This window comes from Xenopus laevis, chromosome 3L (genome assembly GCF_017654675.1).
Source record: "Xenopus laevis strain J_2021 chromosome 3L, Xenopus_laevis_v10.1, whole genome shotgun sequence".
Classification (NCBI taxonomy): Eukaryota; Metazoa; Chordata; class Amphibia; order Anura; family Pipidae; genus Xenopus; species Xenopus laevis.
Genome location: NC_054375.1, coordinates 120,493,084 through 120,512,707, shown reverse-complemented (window position 1 = coordinate 120,512,707; position 19,624 = coordinate 120,493,084).

Genomic DNA, 19,624 nt, shown 5'->3' with positions numbered 1-19,624 from the left:
GTCCCATACCTGTACAAATAAAGCCCCCAATCTCATTGAAAGCTGTAAGCTATCTGAATAATTGACAGTTGAGCCCTTAGTTACAAGGGAGGCATGGATTTGAAATCCCTATGTTCATTATCACTCAAATTCAAATTTTTACTGTGTTTTACATTTTTTGCACTAAAACTCAGATCTAAAACTTTAGCATCGAAAAGCTTGCGAGTTCATGTAGAAGTCAATTGGAGCTGTCCTATGCAAAATTTAAGCGAGTTTTTAAAAGCTTCCAACATTTTTTGAGAGTTTGCAAAACAATTAAAAATGATGAGTAGAATATGAATTTGATGCATTTATTTATTTATGTTAATCTGTCACGTCTTTTAGCTTGCTTTTAATAAATAAGCAAACATTCAAATTTTGTAAAATTTCAGGTTTATTCCATTATAAAGTACACCATTTTGAATTTTGACAAAATAAGCCTCCCCATCTGTTTAATAGTAGTGATGAGCAAATCTGCCCCATTTTTTCTTAACAAAAAATTTGTAAAACTACTGAAAATTTTACAAAACCGAAAAATTTGCCAAATGCATTAAAGTCTACGGGCGACTTTTTGTCGTGGTAACTTTTTTGTAGCAAAATATATTATAGTCTATAGGTGACTTTTTTATCACACGAATTGCAGTAAAGCCAATGGGCGTTTTTTTTTTTTTTTAAATTCTCACTCCAAATGCGTTAAAGTCAATGGACTTATTTTTTTCACAAGTTTTGTCTCACTCCAAATGCATTGAAGCGAATCTGTGTTTTTTCTCTGCAAATTTTTGTCAAAGTTTGGTGAAAAAATCTGCAATGGCAAAATGCTGGATTTCACAGTGAACAAATGCATGGTAAAAGAAATTCACTCATCACTGTTTAATAGTAGCATTTGAATTAAATACCTGTCCATGAATAAGTGACACTCAAAATTAGTAATAATCTGAATGATACTAGGCTTTTGTTTTTCAAAACCAAAAACTTCAATAACATTGTCACAAAAAAACCTTAACATTTTTTTACATTGCACATTTTTTTATGTTAGCGGCTTTTATTACATTCCTCCATCTATGTTTTATAATGACTTTGGAGGACCTGACAGCAACAGCATTTGCCTAAAGGCAATGCATTTCCTATTCAAATTAATGGAAAACATAGGACATAGGTAGGGTGAGCGATGAAAAAATGTTCCATGAACCATGCCCTTAGTGGTATATTCCCATGAATGAGCAAACTACTTCCATTATTTTATATATATATATATATATATATATATATATATATATATATATATATATATATATATATATATATATATATATATGTATATGTCTATATATATTATCCTTCATTTCTAGCCATTTAATTATCTTTGTCTTATATTATTCATAAATAATTTACAGCTAAACTTCCCAAATATAGTGATACTTGAATATAGGGAACCCTCGAAGTTAAATCCTTTGAATTCGAAGGATTTAGCGCAAACAATTCAAACGATTTTAAACGATCGATCGAATGATTTTTATTCGATCAAAAAAAGGTTAGAAAAGTGCTGGGGAAGGTCCCCATAGGCTAACATTACACCTTGGTAGGGATGTCGCGGACTGTTCGCCCGCAAACTAATTCGCGCGAACATCGGCTGTTCGCGGCCGCCGAATGTTCGCGAACGTCGCGCGACGTTCGCCAATTTGGGTTCGCCTTAGCTGGCGCTTATTTTTGACCTCTCACCCCAGACCAGCAGATACATGGCAGCCAATCAGGAAGCTCTCCCTCCTGGACCACCCCCACACCCCCTGGACCACTCCCCTTCCATATATAAACTGAAGCCCTGCAGCGTTTTTTCATTCTGCCTGTGTGTGTGCTTGGAAGAGCTAGTGTAGGGAGAGAGCTGTTTAGTGATTTGAGGGACAGTTGATAGTAACTTTGCTGGCTAGTAATCTACTTGATACTGCTCTGTATTGTAGGGACAGAACTCTGCAGGGATTTGAGGGACATTTTAGGTTAGGTAGCTTTGCTGGCTAGTAATCTAACTTCTACTGCAGTGCTCTGTATGTAGCTGCTGTGGGCAGCTGTCCTGCTGCTGATCTCTCATCTGCTGACTGCTGCCTGTAACCCAATAGTCCTTGTAAGGACTGCTTTTATTTTCTTTTTTGTTTTTTTTACTTTGCTACTGTAAGAGCCCAGTGCTATTAGTCTAGCTGTGTTGGGGAGTGGGACTGGTGTGCTGCTCCTAGTAGTTCAGCACCAACCAGAGTAATTTTTTTTTTTATATATATATATATATTTTTTTATTTTACTTATCTTACTGTTCTTTAATGTGTCCAGTGCTGTTTGCTGTTCTTCATAGTAGTGCACCAATAGTAGTGCACTTGCAGGCATTGTTTGCCCAGTGTGTTCTTCAAACAACTGCCACCTAGCTGTGTGAGCTTTTTCACATTCTGTCTAAATATCAATAATAATACCGTCTCCAGAAACACCACCTGAGTGACGTTTTTCAAGCAGCAATAATATATTCCGTATCCACTGCTGTAGAGTATACGTTGACCTTGCAGGCATTGTTTGCCCAGTGTGTTCTTCAAACAACTGCCACCTAGCTGTGTGAGCTTTTTCACATTCTGTCTAAATATCAATAATAATACCGTCTCCAGAAACATCACCTGAGTTGTTGTTGTTGTCTTAAAAAAAATACCAGGCAAAGGCAGGCCGCCACGCAGAGGCACTAGGGGCCGTGCTGCTATACTATCCTGTGGCCCTAGGAAATTGCCCAGTTTTACAAAGGCAATTACCCTGAACTCCCAAAATGCTGAAGAGGTAGTTGACTGGCTTACACAGCACACCCCATCCTCTACTGTTTCTAACTTTGCCACAACATCCTCATCCTCCTCTGCTATGGGCACCCCACGTAACACTTCCTCCACCACCGGCGCCCCTTCTTCACTGGAGTCAGAGGAGTTATTTACACATGAGTTTCTTGAACTGAGTGATGCGCAACCATTATTGGCAGAAGAAGATGAAGGAGATGAGGACGTTACACCAGATATAATTCTGGCAGACAACACAACAGAGATGGACATAATGAGTGATGAGGAGATCCCCACTGCTGCTTCCTTCTGTGAGCTGTTAGAAGAAATTGATGCATCTGAGGAGAATGATGATGAGGAGATTGATGTTTTGTGGGTGCCCAGTAGAAGAGAGCAAGAGGAGGATAGTTCAGATGGAGAGACGGAGAGTCAGAGAGGCAGGAGGAGAATAAGACTTAGAAGAAGCAGGGAGGACAGCTCGCAGGGAACAGTAGGGCAACAACATGTATCGGCACCTGTGGTCAGCCGGCCAACGCACCCGCCATTGCCGCCAACTTCTACTGTTACCGCCAGATTGCCAGCTTCAAAAAGCTCAGCAGTGTGGGATTTTTTTCATGTGTGTGCCTCTGACAAAAGCGTTGCAATTTGCAATGAGTGCAGTCAGAAACTGAGTCTTGGGAAGCCCAACACCCACATAGGTACAACTTCTATGCGAAGGCACATGAACGGCAAGCACATAGCACTATGGGAGCAACACCTCAAAGGCAGCAGACAAACTAAAAGCCACCCTCCTTCTGGTCCAGCATCTTACTGCTCTACCTCTGCTGTCCTTGACCCATCTGAACCACCCTCCACTCCGCCTTCCACCTTGACCACCAGTTCCCAGTCATCTGCCCCCAGCCAAGTTTCTGTGAGGGCCATGTAAGCGTAAGAAGCTAATGTCTGTGAGTCACCCCCTTGCCCGGCGTCTGACAGCTGGCTTGTCTGCACTCTTGTCTGCATGTCATGCTTGACAAAGGGGTACTGCCCCGAAACGTTGCTTCTCTGCAAATAAAGACACAAGGGATTTCCCTGTTTGAATTGCCGTGTGTGCCAGTGTATTTCTACTATTGACCTTGGGGAGGGTGCTGATCCCTCCAGCATTGAGCACCTGGCTATCCTGACTGAAGGCCTGGGTGTGCGAGCCGACATCTCTAACTTGATTGTCTGCACTCTTAGCCCGTCAGCTTTTACCATACCAGCTGGTGGACTCTGAGGCCTTCCGCAAATTTGTAGCAATTGGGACACCGCAGTGGAAGGTACCCAGCCGCAATTTTTTTTCCAAGAAGGGAATACCACACCTGTACCACCATGTGCAGAGCCAAGTCACCGCATCTCTGTCACTTAGTGTTGGGGCAAAGGTCCATATGACTACTGACGCATGGTCCTCCAAGCATGGTCAGGGCAGGTATGTCACCTACACTGCCCACTGGGTGAACTTGCTTATGGCTGGGAAGCAGGGAATGCGTGGCTCAACAACAACAGTGGAGTTGGTGTCACCGCCACGGATTGCACGCGGTTCTGCCACCACCTCTACTCCTCCTTCGCTCTCTACCTCGTCTTCTTCCTCTGCTTCCTCCTCCTCTGCTGCTGGGTCCTCCTCCTCCACACCTGTGCACCCCCAGCTCCCCCTAGGCTATTCGACGTGCCAGGTACGCCGTTGTCATGCTGTCTTGGGGATGACGTGCCTGTATATAAATGCTGAAAATATTAATTATTAAATATTTAAATGTCTTTTCTAGCTTTTAAAATTCGCCTTCCCATTGAAGTCTATGGGGTTCGCGACGTTCGCGAACCGTTCGCATTTTTGACGCAAGTTCGCGAATATGTTCGCGAACATTTTTTCCGCCGTTCGCTACATCCCTACACCTTGGTAGGTTTAAAGTGGCGAAGTATGAAGTCAAAGTATTTTTTAAAGAGACAGTACTTCGACTATTGAATGGTCGAATAGTCAAACGATTTTTATTTTACTTTGAATCGTTCGGATCATTTGATTTGATCGAATTCAATCGAATTTGATCAATTCGATGGTCGAAGTACCCAAAAAAAACCTTTGAAATTCGAATTGTTTTACATTCGAATTCTTCACTGAAGCTTAGTAAATCTGCCCCATAGTGTTTATGTTTTTTTGGAGACCACAAAAAGGGGCTACCTGTGTGAGTATTATTATTTTTTTAATTCTATGTATGAACATTCTTGTTAATAATACAGGCATCTATTTTACAAAAATATGCAATGAACCTACCAAGAATGGTAGAGCAGGTTGGATGAAGGGGAATAGACAGGATTCATCCAATTTTTGATTCGGTAGAAATCACAGGAAAAGAAGGAAAACAAATGGAGAGTGAACTCTCCCCCATTTTGGAAGTGATCAATGCCACTTTATTGAATTCATATCAGAACATGGCAATTGTGTCTTTATGACTCTTATTCACAACTAATATGAGGAGTTAGCTTTAGAATCGGAATGTTTTAAAGGAACTTGTATATTTGCTATCTGGTCAGGGTTATATAGCATTTATAGCAATGCAATGGGTCAGATTCAGTTCAATGAGGAAAACCACGGCAGTTTCACCCTAGCTTTCAATGTCATAAATCATGAAGCCTTATTCTATGAAGCCAATATATGTTTATACATTTATTACAACTTCTGAGTCTGGAGGGTCCCTATTAAAAGGCAATATGAAAATGCAGACTAGTAAAATCCAATATCTAGTGCTTTAGTTTTCAATCAATTCTTAAATTAATTATCTAGGAGCAAGCAGAGCTTAATTTTTGCCATAGACGTTTTGATTAGGGTCTATGACCCCTAGCATCCTCTATACAATACTAGTGACACAAAGTATGACCTCTGACATCTGATTCAACAAAAAGTAACTGCAGCTCCCATCTTCCATATTCAGCAATCTTTTTGTATTCAAAGCAATAATTAACCCCAAATACATCTTAATCAGCCTTCTGCAACAACAAATATGTCATTGGCATATACTCGGCATATACTCAGCATATATGTGTTCTGCTGATTCTTATAGTACATCATCCTTAAATTGATCATTCAGATACTTTAATTTAGGTTGTTTGGTTCAGAAAGAGGCAGGACCGGGTAATGATATAAACTTTATAAAAATATCTAGAACATTAGGAATTGTACTGATGGAAACAAGCCATTTTCTTTATGGCAGTATGACCCACTTCAATAGGCTTGTTTTACAGATAAGATTGTTAAAAATATTCTACATAATGTATTTTATTCTTGTTTATGTATTAGTAAGCAATTACATGTCATTATGCACAAAGCATAGTACACATTTCTTAGGTTTATGGCACACTTGGCATTTGAGTGCCATAATGTTCTCAGGGTTCCCAGGGTCCCCATCTGCAGCTGATTCCCACTTATTTTAATGGGAAAAGTTCTACCTGTGCCAGAGCCTGGCACATCTTTGATGGGGATCACTAAATTACCATTTTGTAATCTGGAAATGACTTCCCCATTAAAGTAAATAGGAATCAACTGCAAGTGGGAAAGGTTGCTTGGACAGTTCTCAAGAAAACATGGCTGACAAAATGTCACATAAAGGTGTTCTATTTTGTGTAGGGACCAAATCTACAATATTCCCGCCAAGCTATATTAACACATATACAGGGGAATGTAATAAAAGTCAGTAACGGAAAAACTATTCGCAATGCGAAACGTTATGCCTTTGCGCGAACAAATTTTGCTTTACGAGAATTTAATATAGCTTTTGCGAACCCGGAAACTGTTTAGCGACCACTTCCGACAGTGCAAGACCCTTTGCGAATTTTATAGTTTGCGCCAATGCGCAGTAAATGTAATAAAACTTACTTTATGTTTGCTCCAAAAGATTACGACAACTTCAATCACTTCTTAAGAGTGTGCAATTAAAATTCGCAATGCGCAATTAAAATTCCCAGTGCAATAACAGTTTAAGGAACAGTATTACATCGCGAGATGTGGATTTTTATTCTTTTTGGTGTGAATTGTTTTTCTCTTAGCGACTTTAATTACATTCCCACCTTAATGTGCTACTTGCTCCGACCCAGCCAGTGCTAGGCTTTATTTACTAACAACCATCAAGAACCAAAATGCACCATTGTAACAACCCCTACCATTGAGTCAGCAGGTAGCCTTCATTGTCTAACTTTCACTAGACTGAGCAATACTAAATTCTAATTGTTTGCTTGCTGTGTGTTACAACACTGGTGCTATTTAGCCTTTCTGATTTTCTGTATAAATCTTCATGTGATATGGATAACATGGTTGAACCAAAAGCTGTGATGCTTTGTACATTTAGTGCATAGCATGTTGCACGACCCTTGGAGGATGTGCACTTGTTTGAGTGACTTCCCTTTGTGATCTTCACTTTAGTTAGAAAACAAGTTAGGGACCATTCTTTATGGGTCACGTCATATCTGTTACCTGTTATTCACCCACCCTCCAGTTTGCTTCCCATTGTGTTAGTTGTCCCTATTGTGGCTGAGTTTAAAGTGATACAGGCTAAGTTGACTCAGAAAAAGGTGAATATTTTAGGGGTCATAGTTAGGCAAAGGTTAAGGAAATACAGCCCTGTTGTCACAGCTGGGTAGCAGGTCCCTGGCAATGGAGATAAGTTGTTTGACAGTGACAAGTTGAGTAAGTTCCCAATTTATTCTTTGGAACATGGTTTGGATTTTCCTTTCTAAGAGTGATGATGGATCTGTAGGAGGTGTTATGTTATAGATACCTTGGTTGAAGCATGCAATTCTTCATACCCACCATGCTAGAGGGCACATTTACATTGTCATGCACCTAGTTTGATCCATTGGCAGAAACTTTACTTTTTTTAAATATTACTGTTAATATTTTGTTATCAACACTGTTATTATATATCTGTTATTTAATATTTAATATTTATGGTTCTGTATTATTGTTGCTGTTGTCATATAATAAAGCTTTGGCCAATATGGACAATGAAGTTCAAGTTGTACGTGGGAATTATTTTTAGGCTGGTAGTTTGGGGGAAAGAGCAGGTATTTGGCCCTGCCCATGTCATGATCTTTAATATTTGTGGAATAGACTCACCAGGAAAAACATCTTGGATATATCTGCTTCAATCCTCATGCTAACTCTAGGCCAGATCTCTAGGCCACAGTTGATGCATGGTATTACAGATGGTTTTCAAAACTGGTTGAAGTGATGATCAAATTCACGAATGAGGGATTTTAGAATATATATATATGAATATATGTATGAGGACTCGCTATGGGTAAGGTGCCGACATCTAAATTCTCTTATTGAGTGGAACTGGGTGCATCAAATTCTACTGTGCAGAACTGGTTCATATTTATTAATCTTGCATGAAAATGTAAATCACATTGTCATAAACATAGGGTTATTCTCCACATGCCTAATCCAAGGGCATTAGACATGCCGTGTGTCACCTTGTTTTGTTTTTATTGTTGGCTGTAAATCAATTATCATTCAGGGAACACTGATCTGGGAACCTTTTCATTAGGAATGAGAGATATGTGCATGCGTAGACTGTATTCAGTGTTCAATTGAAGGGAGAACACCATCTTTTATTTAGGTGACCTGGGTAAAAAAATATGATGTTCATGTACATTATGGGGTCTATTTATTAAGCTTTGCATTTTTCTGGTCCAGTTTTTAAGGGGAAAAATCCAAAATTTAAGAGGAAAAAAACCATGATTTTGTTTTTTTATTATTCTCCAAAGCTGCTCAAAATCCAAACATTCCTGCTAAAACCTGTCGAAGTTATGTAAAAGTAAGGGTCTGGCACTGGCAGATTCAGGGAGATTAGTCGCCAGATCTCCCCGATCTGCCATCCTCTGCCTTCCGCCTGCTGAAAATGTAAATCGCCTGGGGGCAGGCACACGGATCGATTCGTTCTCCGAAGTCGCCCGAAGTTTCCTCGTGAGGCAATTATGGGCGACTTTGGAAAACAAAGCATTTTATGTGCCTGCCCCCCTGAGATTTACATTTTAGCCTGCAGAAGGCAGGGGAAGGCAGATCGGGGAGATTAGTCGCTGCGAAGAATAAAGAGATTTGTCGCCTGGCGATTAGTCTCCCCAAATCTGCCAGTATGGCCAGACCCTAATTGGCAGATGTCCCTTTTACAATTGGAAGATGTTTTTTTGCCTTCATTAGGGTTTTAGGGTCTGATGCTGATTTTCATTTGAAAATCCGAAAAAGTCAAGGGTCTTCTGGTGACAACTCAAAAAAATTTGAGGTTTTCAAGTGACAAGTGACTGCATACCATATTGTTGTAACAGTGTTTGTACTGAAGGCTGATTTTAATTAGGGATGCATCGAATACACTATTTTGAATTCGGCGAACCCCCGAATCCTTCTCGAATAATTCGGCTGTATACCGAACCAAATCTGAATCCTATTTTGCATATGCAAATTAGGGGTTGGGAAGGGGAACATTTTTTTACTTCCTTGTTTTGTGACAAAAAGTCAAGCGATTTCCCTCCCCACCCCTAATTTGCACATGCAAATTAGGATTTGGATTTGGTTTGGCCGGGCAGAAGGATTCAGCCTTCAACATTCGGGATTCTGCCTTTTTAAGCATGATTCACATTTGGCCGAATCCTTGTGCCTAGCCGAACCGAATCCGAATCCTAATTTGCATATGTAAAATCAAGTGACTTTTCATCACACAAGAAGATTTTTTTTCCACTTTTTCCTTTCCTGTCCATAATTTGCATATGCAAATTAGGGTTCAGATTCGGTTCGGCTAGGCACAAGGATTCGGGAATCTTTCACCAAGGATTCGGGGATTCGGCCGAATCCCAAATAGTGGATTCGGTGCATCCCTAGTGCCAAGCTATCTATTTTATATATAAATTGTATATAACTGACGTGAACTAAGCAAGGATAGAGCACTCCCAAAGAGATCTGTCAAGGAAATAGGAATTTCCCATTGTTACCCATCCATCAAGGTAAACAGAATATTGCAAGGGCAATTCCCTACACCTGCAAGCCATGTTAATAAGAGTTGTCATGCCCAGGCTTTAAGCATGTTTTGGGTTACATTAGTTCTTGTTTTTGCATTGTTACCCCCTGGTAACTGAAAACACCAGCTCTGTACAATCAACCCAAATGTTTTATGCAGTACACAAGGAGGCTTCTCTGATGCTAATTATACATTTAATTTGCATTTTAATTGGAATCCAAGCAAATTAAAAGCACAGCAGCTGGAGAATTTTGAATGCTTTGTAGCAATTTCATGTCTGTGTTTCCCTGCATTCTTTGCTATCAACCCCCCCCCCCTCAATACTCTCAGAGTCCTGTTCAGAAACCAATTGGCTTTCCTTCTTGTATTCTTTTAACATAATTTGCACACTCCTTCCATCCAAATAGAGAGCTATAAATTCTCCAGTGCTGGTGTCTCTAGACAAAATATGGAAAATTAGGCGATATTATCTTTCTTGCTTTTGGTCTAATTGCACCAAAATAGTGGCATGTAAAAAAAATAATAGACAATGCCAGGACTGTAACCACTTCCCTGCAAAACTGACAGCAAGTTAACAAACAGCCACTACGACCCACCTTGATTTCTTCCCTCTGACGTCTGTATAATGTTACTGAAATGTTTAATTACTTCTGAAATCTTTTGTAGCAGGAATGAGTGAATTGATCGACCAAAGTTCAAGTTTCCAGTAGACAAGGTCTTTTCTCAGGAGCTGAACCCTCCCCTCTGGTTGAAAATAACCAGGTAGTTTGTATAGATCTTGGCATTTCAGAATTATTTTTTATTGTATGTTTCACACTATGGTTATAATGGTTTAGTTCACCTTTCATCAGACCTGCATGTGGATGAGCAGCTCCATTGAAGGTTTCAACACCTCTATGCATTACGAGAGAGGTTACAAATGGATGAAAATTATTGTTCCAAACCTTTCGTTTAAATAAAGGATTTAAAGGGAGTTTTCATAGATAATGGAGTTCATCCCTCAGTCAATCCAGAATAGTTTTCTCCAATGTAAACTTTATTGGATTTATTTTTATCACAGTACCTTCAGCATGGTGAAACCTAATATAGATGATGCTTTTCCTAAACCATGTGCTTTTTCTTAATTTATTTATTGCGGATTTTCAGGCCTCTGATGACCAGCTTCATGCAGGACACCCTAATTGACTCTCCCTATAGAAAGGAATATCTTCAGGATCATTGTCTGGGAGGATAAGTTTTAGGTATATACTGTATATGCCTTGATCATTTACAAAAGTATTTAGTAGCTTGTTTACCTTTGCTATTAACAAATGGGAATTTCTTTTGGTGAGCCTGTAAGCACATCTACAGAATATTTGTTCCATTAATGCCACTTCTGTTTACTGGAATCGACATGTTTGCTGTCCACTTTTTGGTCTTCCTTGTGACCACGATGGCTATATCCAACTATGGCTCTATCTGCTAGAGCTACCTACCTGCTACTTGATCAATGACATCCATATAATTCAGTGGAGTCGGTAGTAATTATTCATTGCACTTGTTGTTACAATTATTTGCTATAATGCTTTCTCTTTTTAAATCTAGAACATTATGGAATTTGTGTGTACAGTTTCTTCATCCTGTAATCATTCTAATGGGTTCCTGTCTGCTTTATCTCACGGAGAGGCATGTAACGATTCCACATTTTCTCTATACGAAGGAACAATGTACGAGTGACACACGGATCCCACTATAGACAGATCTGTCATTTTCCCTGTAAGGTGTTTCCTCGGTCATTTTCATTCTTTAGTGCCCCAGCTCAATAATTTTCATTAACTGATTGACAATGTCTTCAGACCTTGCTGAACCCTATTTCACTTCCATGTATGTTTTAAATAAGTGCTTGTATGTCCAATACCCTTGTCACCTCATCAGCAATCAGAAAATGAGCATGCAGATTTATGTAGAAAGTCATTAGTGCACTGTGCAAACAATAAAATTGACCTGCATTTTCCATGAAAGTGACAGAATGGAGATTACTAGCTTTTGCCTTCCTATATACTGTATGGAACGTTAAAGAATACTAGCAGTCTGAATTAAAAAAAATAAAAAAAATAAGAGTTTATCAGTTCTAAAAAACTTTATACAACATTTATGTTGTTCGGTTGGTCCACATAATTTGTCAGCTAGAATGTGGTATTATCAAGGTAATTAAAATATATTGTGGGACTTGCTTTAGAAAATCTGATATCGTCAGGTCGGCAATACATGCAGAGATATATTATCGGTAGCCTGCAGAAATTTTCTAACCTGTCCGATTGACTGAACGACCGATCGCCATGGCACGAAAAATGTCAGGACATTCCACATACAGTCCGAAAAACGTAAGAAACAGAGATTCGTACGATCGGATCTTTGCGTCTATGGCCAGCTTTATACAAGCACTATAACAAAGTCTTTTATAATGTCATCACATTCCATTCACTCTAACACACATATAGGGGGTTGTTTATCAATTACGAATAATTTGTAGTTTACGGAGCAAAAAAAGAACTACAAATTTTTCTAGGTTTATTAAAGTCAGATGGTCTAAAAACTCAGAATCCGAAACCCCAGCATCTAAAAGCTCCCGAGGTCCTATATAAGTCAGTTGGGAAGGTCCCAGTGTCTGCGCTGATGTTCGTACCGATATCCGATGATTTCGGGGTTTCGGTGCAAGAAAACTCTGAAAAAATATTCGTTTTTAGGGAAAACTCAGCACAATTCAGAGTTTTTGGGGGAAGGTCCGAAGTTTTCGGAGTTTTGCCTGACCCAGGCTTTTTTCTTCATAAATAAGGTCAATTCAGGAATTCGGAGTTGCTTGGAGTTGGGTATTAGAAATACTGAAATAAATTCAGAACTTGATAAAACCCCCATAATCTAAACACATCCTAATGATTTTCCTTCCTTAGAATCACAACGTTGTCAACCAACAGATAAATCCTTGTTTTTCCCTAAAATCCCAGATCATAGTGCATATTGCCCAAATGGCAAAATTCTCTAACGCCAGGAAGAAATAGTTATGCATTGCTTCAAATAACAAGAGACAGTCCTGAGGATCACTGGAGCAAAAACTGTCAACATTTTAAAAGGCCAATGAAAGCGAATTGCTCAGTATAGTATGCTGATTTAGAATAAGTTTGAATTTCATGTACATGTGTGCCAGATTTTCCTGTGGGTTTGTTTTATATTTCTGAAGATTGGTAGAATACTTCAGTGTAATAAGACTTCTGATATCACTGATGTATTAACTTAGTGTGGAGGTGCTAATAAAAATTGAAAATGCAATAGTCCCTTTCTTTTATTATCTCGTGATTTGTGTGAAAGCTTAGATTTGTTTTATTATAAGGTTGTATATTCACTTTTAAAGTTCTCTCCATTCCCTCTATATTTCCTCTATATCATTCATTAGGCCACTCTGTGTAAAGAGATACATTACTGTTTTCGCTGAGATAATATCAATTAGTGTAGAGAATGTATAGACAAAGGTACCAGGAAAGTCTTACACTGGTCTCACAGCAATTATAGAGCTATATTATATATAAAAAAAACAAATGTAGACAGTCGAATTGTAACATCCATATACTTTATATAGATTAGTAGAGAAGAGCATAGTTATCAGGTTATATTTATTATCAGGTTATATTTTTAACACCTTAAAATATCTAATTATTAACTATTTAAGAACATGTTTTGGGGTCCACACAAATCTTCATCATAGAAAGAAATTAGGGTACTAGAATGTTGATTATATATAACTTCTAAAACAAGGGGTAGGCTTATAATGACCACATGATGTAAGTGGCAAATAATTCCATGTACCCTGTATATTTTCTTGAGGTACCAGTAGTCCATAGTCATAAGTAGCTAAATAAAGCCATTATAATTTAACTAGAAGTGAACATATCATTTAAGATTACTAACACACAACCTGACCTGACCAAATTTTTTCACTCTGTAACATGGAAATAGCCACATGAGTGGGTGAACTACTCCTGGGTTACTAATCCTTTTTCAGTGGAGCCTCTGACTGTTCCTCTAGCTACTCTAACTTGTCTTTCACTCCTAGAATGAGCTACAAGTAGGATCCAACATACCACTAATTAGACCACATTTGGGGTCCATCCTCTCCTCTTTCTCCTTTATCTTTACAGTGAAGTCTTCTTTACTTCAGGGTACCATTCACCCCTCTCCTTTAATGGAGTCACCCTTCTATTTATAAGCTTCTGTGGGACCATCTGACATTCCGAATCCATCCATATAGTATGTCTATACCTGAATGGGGTTATTCCTCCTCCCACCTATGCTTAACACAAGCCAGACTTCTGACTGAATGTTGACTGACAATAAACCTCAAGCCCTACTCCCCTAAATTTACATTTCCAAAACATTTGAACCTGTATTCGTTTTGCTGTCACTTCTCAACAACTTTCATTCATTAATGTATGTATTCTTTTTTTGTTTTTTACTGTCAGTCACAGCCAATTTCTAGCAGGCGCCATCTTTTTCTTATTAATAGAATCTTCAACTCTCCATTTGACAATTTCCAGAGGGATGCAGGCAACAATGTTAATCAAGTCACGGTTCTTTAAGGTTGAAAAAGAATATCAGGCCATCAGAAAATGAGATGGACTTTGCCATTAATATTTGAAACCTCTTGCGGCCAGCTCATTAAAGAAGAGGGATATGACACTTGTTCTTGTTTTAAGTCCACTGTAGTAGCTGACAATAACTCTAAAATTACATTTCAGCCAAATAATGGAAACAGTGTTAAATACCATTATTTGCCATCCTTTGATGTCTGAGAATCATTATTGAAGCAATTACAGCAGTTTCTCTGTCTGTACGTCTACTGGGTATTTATCTGGCTCTGTCTGAGTCCACAGCCAGGTGGGAAATATACACAGAGTATTACAGACATGGGAATTCAGACTCAATTATCAGACCTGGAACAGAGGATGTGGATGTAAAGAGTGAAAATTTAGCTGTTAAAAAAAATTAAAAACCAATTTATGTTCTGTTTCGGTTATTTAAATGGTTTTAGATTTTCTGAAAAAGAAATAGAGCTGGGTGGGCCTCGGTGCTGGGAAATTCTACATTTTATTTCACAAGTGATTTTCAGTTTAAAATGTAGGCATACATAAAGAAAGGAGGGATGTGACAATTAGTGGCTTACAGTTTCTAAAGCTGCATAAATTGGCCATTTTCAGGCATCAATAGAACCAGTTTATTTTGATGAGAGTCCCATGGTTTAACCATCAGGTTTCAGAGCGCTAGCATGTGTCTTCACTTTGAAGAAGCCAACTTGATTTTTTCATGTTGTTAGTGTTATAGGTTCTAAATAACTCCTTAGAAAGCATTAATCTATAAAATTGAATCACTGTCTGTTTTTTTCAGGGCCATCTTTTGTTAACAGTGCTGGGGACAAAACAGACATTTTGGGGACCATTATTATGGTATGGTATTATGGTATGTATTTATGCTATACATATTTTTCCCAACATGCTTAGATATATTACATTATTCTAATACACCAATAAAATAAGATAGGAGGAAGTTTGCATGAGGGCATGGGTCAGGTTGGCAAACTTGCACCTTGAATAGTACTGCAAATATCATGACAATTGTTCAACAACTGTCACGGTCGGCACCCTAAATCCAGAACCAATGCTAAGCACTCTGTCTGCCTTTAACAGCCGCCTTTCAACTCGGGAGGAGCCCTCAGCAAATCGAATGCCGCCAGGTCTTAATAAGAGAGGTGCCAAGCTAATGGTTCGGGGCACAATGGTAAAGCAAAGTCTTTTGGGCAGAAGGTCTCAGTGCAATGAGTAAACAGAAGGCATAGTCAAATCAGTACAAGCGGAGTACAAGCGGAGTCAGACACGTAAGGATCAAACCAGGAGATCAATCAGAAGGGATGCGGATATAGATGAGTCAGTTACCGGGCAGGGTCAGGATTGCAGAAGTCAGGATCGTCAAAACAGGCAGGGGTCACAACAGGTATCAGATATTAGACAAAATACAGGCTCAGAAGCACCAGGAAATCACTAAAAATGATCCTATAACGGGCATTGAGGAAATACATTTTGCCACTTTAAATACTTTTGAATTTCGCTCCATTGCATGCTGGAGTCAACATGCCAGCGCACATGCGCCTATAAATATGAACAATGTGTAACGCACGTGCCCTAAGCTGCCGGCAGAATGGAAGAAGAGAAGCGTCGTGGCGGGCATCCCCGCCGCACCACTAGACCACCAGGGTGAGTCGTTACAAAGTCTTTATGAGTAGCCTTGTTTGCATAGTTGGATGGCCTTTACCAGGCTTGAGACTTTTCAGTAGCTGACGCCACATTTAGCTATATAGCTGGCCCCTTTGTTATTCTTACTTACTTACACTTAGGGGCAGATTCACTAAGGGTCGAATTTCGAAGTTAAAAATACTTCGAAATTCGACCCTCGAATTGAAATCCTTCGACTTCGAATATCGAAGTCGAAGGATTTAGCGCTAATCCTGCGATCGATCGATCGAAGGATTTTTCGTTCGATCGAACGATTAAATTGTTCGAATCGAACGATTCGAACGATTTTAATTCAACGATCGAAGGAAAATCCTTCGATCAAAAAAAGATTAGCAAACCTATGGGGACCTTCCCCATAGGCTAACATTGACTTCGGTAGGTTTTACCTGCCGAAGTAGGGGGTCGAAGTTTTTTTTAAAGGGCAAGTACTTCGACTATCGAATGGTCGAATAGTCGAACGATTTTTCGTTTGATTCGTTCGATTTCGTTCGAATTCGAACGAATTTAACCAATTCGATGGTCGAAGTACCAAAAAAATACTTCGAAATTCGAAGTATTTTTCATTCGAATCCTTCACTCGAGCTTAGTGAATCGGCCCCTTTGAGTTGCTATTACTAGCTTCCCCCCAAATTTGATTCCAAAATTCCAATTGGCAATATTTATCAAGCAATAAAAGCCTCAAAAACTTGAATTAAAAAATGTCCCATTTATAAGATAAACTTCATGAAGAAGTCAATAAGAGTTTCAGATTTCAAGATATTTTCAAGATATTTTTTAATTATAATAATTAATATTAATTATAACATTTGCCAGGCTTATTGAAAAGGGTAGAGTGTGATTTCACGACAATAAATTTGTTTTTTCTTGTTTTAAAATTATCGCGTTTTTGTTTTGAATTTTCTTTATTTTTTCTTAAATAAATACATATTGGAGGTTTACTGGGAGGTTTAATTCTATTTGGACAAGTGCCAGGTCTGGAAATAGGGTTAGGCAGAAGAGGCACATGCCAAGGGCACAACAGTGGGGGGGGGGGGCACTAGGCATGTACTTCTTCTGTACCACAAGGCTCTTGTCAACCCAAAACCTGCTCATTACTTGATTCTGGGCTTCAATGTGCATGTACGCTCACGCACAGGGGGTTGCAAGGTTGCTGGTGAGGTGGTTTCCTAGAATGCTGGCTGGATTGGCTCACCACTGCCTATGGGACAGATTTATCAATATTCAAGATTGCATTTTTCTTTATTTCTCAAATCAAGAAAAATGTGGTAGAAAAAGGTAGATTTTAATGTACTTATATTTTTAATCCCTTAAATAGTTGCTATTTATCAAAGAAAAAACTACTTGAACATGCATAAAAACCCTTCTGAGTTTTTATAGAAGTCAATAAGAATTCTTTCAAGTAACTTTATGTATTTTTTCAACTTTTCCCAGTTTATTAAAGTATTTCAGCCTCATTGAAAATGAATGAAACAAGGTGATTTACAAAAATACTACTGTGACTATTCTAAATGTTTTTTTTTAATAAGCCAAAGCTTGAGTTTTGTTGCGGTTTTATTTTTCTGAGATCACATTTTTTTCCCCTTGAACACAAAAATGTCTAAATCTTCCTCCCAGTGTTTATACAGTATGTGAAGAATGTTAACTGTTAAAGTAATGTGTTATTTATGAAGGCTTTTTTACCAAGACCTCAAGGTTCTTCACAGTAGTCATGGCAGCTGCCTTTGGACATCCTCAGTATGAAGGGACAACATGAGATAAAACGATTGGTCCAAGATCCTCTTTCAGAGCTCTTAACCTAAGCTAACGACTCGGATACAAGCAGCAAGTCTGTTAGGCAGTGCCTGCAAACACACACTTTTGAGCAGAGTTCTATAATTCATGAGGTTTATACATATGAACTCATAAGATAAGGTTTGTTAAGTATTTCCCAGCAAGAATATCCCAATTTCACTTACTTTGAATTCTTGCCTATAGAGAAAAATTGTACTGGGAAAAAATCATTACAAGTTATTTATTAATATTGAGCCATGAATGACAAACAAACCTTGTCTGTCATTGAAATAACGTACAAGTTCCCACAAGGATATCAAGCAGCCGAGGATTAAAGCAAGGCTGTGAAATGCTTTACTGAAATGTTTATGTACATATGTAACAGTAATTTATTTAAACAACCACATGTCATTGCTTATCAGTCAGCAGAGCACTGAGGCCTAATATAAATGGAAATCATCAAGTCTCCCTATAATGTAATTTACATCTCTGTATTGAATCATCTGCATTTCTTGCTATTGATCTCTGCCTAGTGTGTACAGCATGAAGATAAACACGCAAGCTATTTTTTTACCTCATTAGATTGTCAATAGTTTGTTTTTGAGAAATTTCCAAGACAAGTCACTTTACCCTTTACCAAAGGATTTTCACAACATAAGAACATCTGATATCATATCATATCTGACTCATATCTCGCCCAATAATGACAAATTTTCAAATAAACTTTCAAACACAGAACTTGGTTCTAAATAATAATACAGAACATAAAAACATATTAAGAGGCTACAACTGCACTGTTTCCAATGTGTAGTAAAATTCGTAATGGTGGGCAGTGTCCTGAGGCATTTCCTAATCTATCTATATAAGAAACATGGGATTTTCAGGTATCACCCTGGTCTCTTCTTCTGCCAGTATATACACAATGTGCCAAAAGTAAATAAAGGCTGTACCTTTAAGATGCTAAAGTGGGTGTTCCCCCATGTTTAATAAAGGTGCAATTTACAATCACATGTAGCCAGTGGCACTTCAGGGGCTGCTGCCACCTACTGCAGCAGCCAAATGCCGTCCCCCCTCTAGCTCCGCACTTTCAACTTTCAGGGGTTATTTATCTCATTATTTCTATTAAAAAAGTCTGACCAACTACGAATTTCTGATTGAACCTAATTTTATAGAATAAGCTAGCTAAAATTGGTTTGGGCAAAAAATATGAAAAAACAAATTTTCCCGCAAAAAGTCATATTTTCCCACACTAAAAAAGTGTATTTTTTGCCAAAACTCAGCACGGACCATTATATTAAAATGGGATCTTTCCCATTGACTTCTACAGGACCCTGACAGCTTGGAGATGGCAGATTTTTGGTTTCTGACTTTTTTCAGCCTCAGGGTATAATAAATTCCGAAAAAAATCTTATTTTATTTTGGTCAAAAAAAATCTGAATTGTTTGTGATTTTTTGTATTTGAAATTTGATAAATAACCCCCTAAGCGTCAGAGTGGGTCCAGGATCGGGCACATCGCTAGTGTAGGTTTTTTTGTTAAAAAATGGAAATTCTGCTCTTAAAGATACCAGATGCGGCTTTTTGCCAGACCTGGAACTGGCCCAAACCGCACTTTCAATTTTCAGGGGGTTATTTATCTCATTATTTCTATTAAAAAAGTCAGACCAACTACAAATTTCTGATTGAACCTCATTTTTTATAGAATAAGCTCGC